Source organism: Antechinus flavipes, chromosome 1, assembly GCF_016432865.1.
Source record: "Antechinus flavipes isolate AdamAnt ecotype Samford, QLD, Australia chromosome 1, AdamAnt_v2, whole genome shotgun sequence".
Classification (NCBI taxonomy): Eukaryota; Metazoa; Chordata; class Mammalia; order Dasyuromorphia; family Dasyuridae; genus Antechinus; species Antechinus flavipes.
In genome coordinates this window covers 707,658,807-707,666,091 of record NC_067398.1, presented here as the reverse complement: position 1 = coordinate 707,666,091, position 7,285 = coordinate 707,658,807, and positions in this window count along the sequence as shown.

Sequence of the window (7,285 nt, the reverse complement as noted above, 5' to 3'; positions counted from 1 at the left end):
TATGGGCTGGCGGCGGGGCCCACACTCAGCTCCTCATAAATCAGGCCCCGGGGGCCGACCTCCCAGGCTGGTGCCCGGACTCGGCTCCGGCTTCCTCTGCGCGGCTGCTGAGCCCGGGATCCTCGAGGGATTGCTTGGGCTTGTTTCTTCCTTCTTAAAGTACCAAGGATGCTTCGGGTCTGTTCTGTCAGGACCGGTCAGGCTACATCTCCTCCCAAAGCTTTTTCTCTAATGCCATTGGTTCAAACCCCCCATTTTTTCCCCTCCCCCAGTGTGTGTGTATGTGTACCCCAATTATGAAGTTACCCGTACAACAATCGCCGGACCAACCATTTAATTGGAAGCTGTGTAATCCCGGGAAGTCGCCTACCTTCCGTCTGCCTCAGTTTCCCGAGAAAATGGGGATAAAATGAGAGCTACCTCCAGGCTGGGATTCTGTGAGGATGGAATGAGGACGCAATGGTAAAGCACAGAGGATGGTCCCGGGCACAGAGGAGGAAGGCCCAGGATGCCCTATAAAAGTAAAGGGAATGATTGTGGGGGCGTCATTGCTGCCCAGATGCTTTCCAGAGACCCCCTCAGAGGCTGCCCCCTGCCCCTGGGAAAAGGTCATCCACCCGAGAGCCGGGATGGCTTCAGGAGGGGCCGGGGAACGGTCTCTGTGGCGTTTACTGCTCGACAACCCAGGAAAAATCCCAGGTGCACAACAGTCTGCCCACAGCACTTGTAGACCTGAGCAATGATACCGTCAGTCGTGAGAACTTAGGGGAAGTGATGGAAAAGCTCTGAGGTTCACAGTATAGAACCATTTCAGGATGGCGCCGGGTCTGGACGATGGCCACCGCTCTGGAGCTTTCCCCATCACCGGTGGAGAGAAACAAGGCCGTGTGCTTGCTCCCGGGCTTTCGAGCGTGATGTTTTCAGCCGTGTTATCAAATGAACTCGAAGTCAGCTCCCGCATTGGCGATAGAGTCTCCAACTTGAAAAGGCTACAAGCCAAGACTCGAGTGGAGGGAATGGGGAGTTTTGTTTGCAGATGATCATGCAATGAGCCTCCGAAGCAGAGACAAACAGAGCAGGGGTCAGTTCTCTGCTGCTTGTGCTAATTTTGGCCCAACTATTAACCCAGACCCCCTCCCCTACCCCATTGCTTTTCCATCTCCCTCTCTCCTTTCCCTTCTCCCTTTCTCTCTGTCTCTGTATCTCTCTCTATGCTTCTGTCTCTGTGTCTGTCCCCCTTCTTTCCTTCCTTCCTCTCTTCCTTCTTCCCTCCCTCCTCCCCCTTTCTCTTCCTCCCTCCCTCTCTATCTTTCTGTCTTTCTTCCCTCTGTCTCTCCCCCAGCTGCCTTTTATGCCCCAGACCCTGCGTCTCTCTCTCTCTCTCCTGCTCCCCATCGCTTTCACCCCAAGCTGGGTCTCCTAGCAGAGCTTTCCTTCACTGGTGCTTTCATAACTCTCTTCACCCCATCCCCATCCTCCCTTTGCCATCTTGACAGTATTTACAGCCCAGAGGCAGTTGTGAGTCTCCAGGGTCCTCTCCAGGTTTTTCCAACCTCCATCAATTTGGCTTCTCCAGTCCTTCTTCCGGGGGCCTTATTTGTCAGGCTCACTGGCGGCTGCTAGCGTCCCGATGACAGCCATCTCTATTGCCTTCGACAAAGCATTAGTGGAGCCTATTTAAGAGGTGTCAGGAGATCCGGTTTCAAATCCCGGCTCTAATGACCACTGGCTGTGTGATCATGGATAATTCACTTAATTGAGGCACAGTGGATACAAACTTAACCCTGGAGTCAGGAAGACCTGAATTCAAATCCTACCTCAGATACTACAATCTGTGTGACAATGGAAAAGTCACATATCCTGTCTGCTTCTGTTTCCTCAAGCATAAAATGGGATCATAACAGACCTACCTTGCAGAGTTGCTCCGAAGACCCAATGAGATCATATTTGTAAAGAACCTAGCACACAGTAGGTAGTATATAAATGCTTATTTCTTTCCCCTTGTAGCTATAGATAAACTAATTGAAACTGAGGGATGGAATGAGAAAGGCATAGAGCCTCTCTCTACTGAAAACACATGAGACCTTCCAAGGGTTAGAGGGAAGCCATTTAGTTCAGGATTCAAAGTGGAGTTTAGATGCACTTCCACTCCAAACATCTCACTTCCATGTTCTTTTTTCCAACCACAGAATGGGACCACCAGCGACACGTTTCTCACTGTCTTTCCCCTCAGTCCAAAATGGTTAAGGTAGATGAGGGAATTTTTTGTGACATTTCCCCCATTTTTTAAAATGAGGTTTTTTTCTTCATTGTAGATAAAACATTTGTAGGTATTTTTTAAATTTTAAAATTTCATTTATATTTTCTTTCTATATCATCTTAACTTCCATTTTCTCCATCCAGAGTAAAAAAATAAACACGAGAAAAAAGTATTTAATTCTCTCTCTTGTAATAAAAAAGAAGAAGACTCATTAATGTAAATTAACCAACGAAAAATGAGCCCCAAAGTACATGTAATGTTCTATACCCGTGGATCTTCATGTTTGCAAACAAGCAAAGGAGGAAGATTTTCATATCTTGTCTTCAGGGACAAACTTGGTGGGTTTTGTTCTTTCCATTTACCTTGTGCTAGTCACTGTGTCCATTGTTTTCTTGATTCTACCTATTTGATTTTGAATCAGTTCATATAAGTTTTCCCATACTTTTCTGGATGTTTATTACAGTTGAATTTTTAGTTGGAATCTAGAATTCAAGGATCATTGGATCATAGATGTTGAGCTAGAAGGAAATTTAGGAGATCATCTGATCCAACTGTCTGATTTTACAAATGGAGAAACTGAGGCCCATAGAAACTTGCTCAAGGTACCCAGGTAATAAGTTGTGATTTAAAGTTCATTTCTTTCTACCTCACTTCATAGTTTTATCATTATACTCAAAGGCAAATTGGGATGATGCCTTCTTTAATTCAGAGGTAAAGAGCTTTAACAAAGCCTGTGTTATTTGTAGCTAGTTTAGGGGTGTGTGTGTGTGAGAGAGATAGAGAGAGAAAAAGAGAGAGAGAGAGAGAGAGAGAGAGAGAGAGAGAGAGAGAGAGAGACAGACAGAGAGAGACACAGAGAGACAGACAGACAGAGAGAGACAACAGATCTTAGAACATGAAATCTTAGAGGGGAATTCTTTGAGGTTCTCTGTGAGGAAAAGGAGTGGGAGAAGAATTGGGCTAGTTCACAGACAAGGTCACATGGGGTACAACTATGAGGTGAACAGCTAGTCTCCCTTTTTAAACTACTTATTATTATTTTTTTTATTATAGCTTTTTATTGACAGAACATATGCCTGGGTAATTTTTCATCATTTTCCTTTGCAATCACTTCTGTTCCAACTTTTTCCTTCCTTCCCTCCACCCCCTCCCCTAGATGGCAGGCAGTCTCATACATGTTAAACATTAAACTAATTATTTTTATGAAGGAAGGAACTTGACTGTTGCTATCTGCTAAAGTTACGTGTTGTAACCTACTTTTAACATTTTAGCACCCTAGGACAAAGTCCCAATCACCTCGCCCTAGTTATATCTCCTCAGAAACCACATCTCCCATCTCTCTTGTTCAGGAGCTCTCAAGAGGGAGGTATTTCTTTGCCTAGCTTTCATAGGAGTTCTTTATAATGACTTCATTCCTTTCCCATTCTAATTGTTCCCTAGGCCACAACAAAGCTTGTCACCAGAGCGGCAACACTGTGTGGTTATAGAAATCCTTTCAAAACGATGTGTAAAACAGGGCCATTCTTAAGTAATTTATGTAAAGAGCAAGCAATTTCTTGTACATTTTTATTAGGGAGGTAGAGTTTTATGTACTGTAAAATTTGATGTATTATTATAAATTCTGCTCTGATCTCAAGCCCTCCATGGAAGCCTGAGGTTTCTTTCTTCACTGTAGATAAAACGTTTGTAGGTATTGGAGTAGTGATGGTGGTTAAGATTTCCTATTGGGTCTTTTTGCTAATTCAACAAAGGGATACACCTTTAAATTAAAAAAATATTATATAGATTTTTTTTTTATTTTAACATCACCTTTTTCTGACTATATCCTTGCTATTCCACCTGCATAATGAACGATCTATTGTGGGCGAAGAATAAAATGAAAAGAAAGAAAACAAACAGCTAGTATATTGAATCAACATATCCATCAAATATAGTAGTATATAAACTATTTCATCCCCATAGCCCTCCACTTCTGCAAAGAAAGGAATAAGGAAGATTCATTTTTAAAAAATATTTTATTATATTTATTTAATATTTATATTGACAGAACCATGCCAGGGTAATTTTTTACAACATTATCCCTTGCACTCGCTTCTGTTCCGATTTTTCCCCTCCCTCCCTCCACCCCCTCCCCTAGATGGCAAGCAGTCCTATACATGTTAGATATGTTGCAGTATATCCTAGATACAATATATGTTTGCAGAACCTAACAGTTCTCTTGTTGCACAGGGAGAATTGGATTCAGAAGGTAGAAATAACCCGGGAAGAAAAAAAATGCAAATAGTTCACATTGGTTTCCCAGTGTTCTTTCTTTGGGTGTAGCTGCTTCTGTCCATCATTTATCAATCGAAACTCAGTTAGGTCTCTTTGTCAAAGAAAAGATTCATTTTTCAAGATCAGAATCCGAGCTCATCTTTTCTCTCTCCCCCAACCTCTCCAAGAATATGTGACTGAAGACAATTTTGTTTTCCTAAAATTCGCCTTGGTTCAGGGTTCCCAGCAATTTCCTAATATCTTAATATCAATGAGCACGGAGTCTGGAGACTTGGTTCCTGGGTCTCCCGTAGGATAGCTCCATAATCTTGGGACATTGTTTTCTTCTTCAAGACCTCACATCTTCCCAGGTGCAATGGAAGAGACTTGGAAACTGAGAACCTGTCCTGGACCACTGTGTTCCTCAGTTGTCTAATCTGTAAATTGAGAGGCGAGGGAGGTTGATTTCTAGCTATTCATCTCACCCTGTCTCCCAATAAATGCCATTTTGTTGGTGATTCTGTGGTTCTTCTAGGTCAGTACATTTTTCAGGCTCTCTGGCCTGGGGAAACAGCTCTGGGCAAATAGGGAGGGAGTTGGGTTAGCAAACTTTGATATTTAGGAGTGTGGGTTGGGGGGCATTTATTGAATATCCAGAAAGAAGATGGGGAACTTTTAATTCCCAGGGTTTCAACTCAGCATCCTTTCCATAGCCAGCCGATGGATATCGTGAGGACCCAGAGGAGGTTGGGATTGAAGCCATCCAAGGGGATTCTGGACTAAAGAAAGTGAGAATCCTTCTCTGACCAATGACGGAGGAGTGAGAATGAGCTGGGCCCTTTCCCAGATGCTGCCCCAGCTTCTAAATAGGACCTCGATCATAAGATTCACAAGTTTCATTCAGCATGGGTTTGCTTCAGAACCTACTGATTCCAATTCCTTCAATCCAATCAGTTAGTTGGCAGTGAGCCCCACACAGTGGGAATTGCATTGCTGACAGCACGTCTACAGTTCATTGGCTGCAGAGTGGGAAAGCTCTTTGGAAATTCTGGAGCTCAGGAGTCTTAGCTTTTCTTGCTGTATCCGGGAATCCTTGAGCAGCCTGCTGAGTGAAGCCTAGGGACCCCTTGTCAGTAATGCTTTTAAATGCACAAAATAAAATATACAGGATTACAAAGAAAATAAATTTTATTGAAATAATTATCAAAATGTAAGAAAACCTCAAGTTCATGGATCCCAAGGTCTAGAGCTAACACTTCATCTATCTATCTATCCATCTTTCTATATCTCTCTTCCTATTCTATTTTATTCATCTATCCTGTCTCTCTGTCTTTCTCTCTCCCTATACTATCTACCAGTCCTGTTTATCTATCTATCCTGTTTATTTATCTTCTACCATCTACCTATCCATTTATCTAATCTGTCTTTCTATCTACCTATCCTATCCATCCATCTTTCTATATATCCATCTTTCTCCTTATTCTCTCTCTCTCTCTCTCTCTCTCTCTCTCTCTCTCTCTCTGTCTCTGTCTCTTACCAAAAAAGTGTGTCTTGTTCTGCAAACTGGCTCCATCACCTCTGTCAGAAAGTGGCTGTCATGTTTTATTCTTGCGCTTCCTCGTTGGTCATTGCATTGATTAATGACCCTCAGTCTCTGCAATGTTGCTGTTCTTGTACACGTTGTTCTCCTGGATCTGCGCACTTCGCTCTGCACCTCTGTCCACTGACCACATTTATGACTCTTGTTCATGCAAGTTTTCCCAGATTTTTTGAAACTAATTTTTGTCAATTTTAAATAGCCCGATAGTATTCCATTATGTCCATATACCATGTTTTATTCAGTCATGTCAGAATTGGAAAAGACCTTAGAACAGAGAGGTTCTAGAGGGTACGAAATAGAACAGAAAACACAGAATGTTAAAGGTGAAACAGTTCTGAAAACACAGAACATGGAATTTTAAGCTTTCTAATCTGACATTCTATGTTTAAAATCTCTCTCAGCTTTAACGTTATCATCTAAGTCTCTTGCCTTTTCTGTGAGTTGGTCTACCATAATCCTGACATGTTCTAAGCTGTTCCCAGCTCTGATTTTCCCTGTGTTCTAAGACCCCTCCCAGCCCTGACATCCCCTGTTGGAAGACCCCTCCCACCTCTGATCTTCTATATATAATGGTCCCTGCTAATGCTAATATTCTATGAATCTAAAATCTAAACCTGTAGAGGGGGGGAATATATTTCTCCTCCCTGATTAGAGGGTGACTCTGCAAACTGTATTTAGAACTTCATTTCAATAATAAAATCAGGGAAACATATCAAACAAACACAAGTTTTTCATAATGCTAATAACAATCATTTAAAAGAAATCCTTCAATTAATTAGTTTTAAGCACTACTGCAATTTTCCTTCTTTTGTGTACAACCCTGCTAGGAGACAGAGTGTTTGATAGAAGGATGAGAGAGAAAGGGGGGATTGTTTGTGCAGAAGCTGCCCAAGCAGTTACAGAGGAAGAGGACTTAGTGATCTTTGGTTTCCCCTTTTGAGAGTCTGGATCCCCCTACCCTAAACTTTGCTCTAATTCCAGCTCTGAATCTTGAAGAGGAAAGGGACAGAGGACAGAATATTCCAATTGTCATGCAGGCCACAAATATAGTCCCATTACCTAAATTAATCAACAGTGTTTCAGGACTGCTTTTCCACCATCACTTCCAATTGCTTTTTTCTTTTTCTTTTTTTATACCTTGTTTCCTTGTGTACTTTTAAGAAAAAAAAACC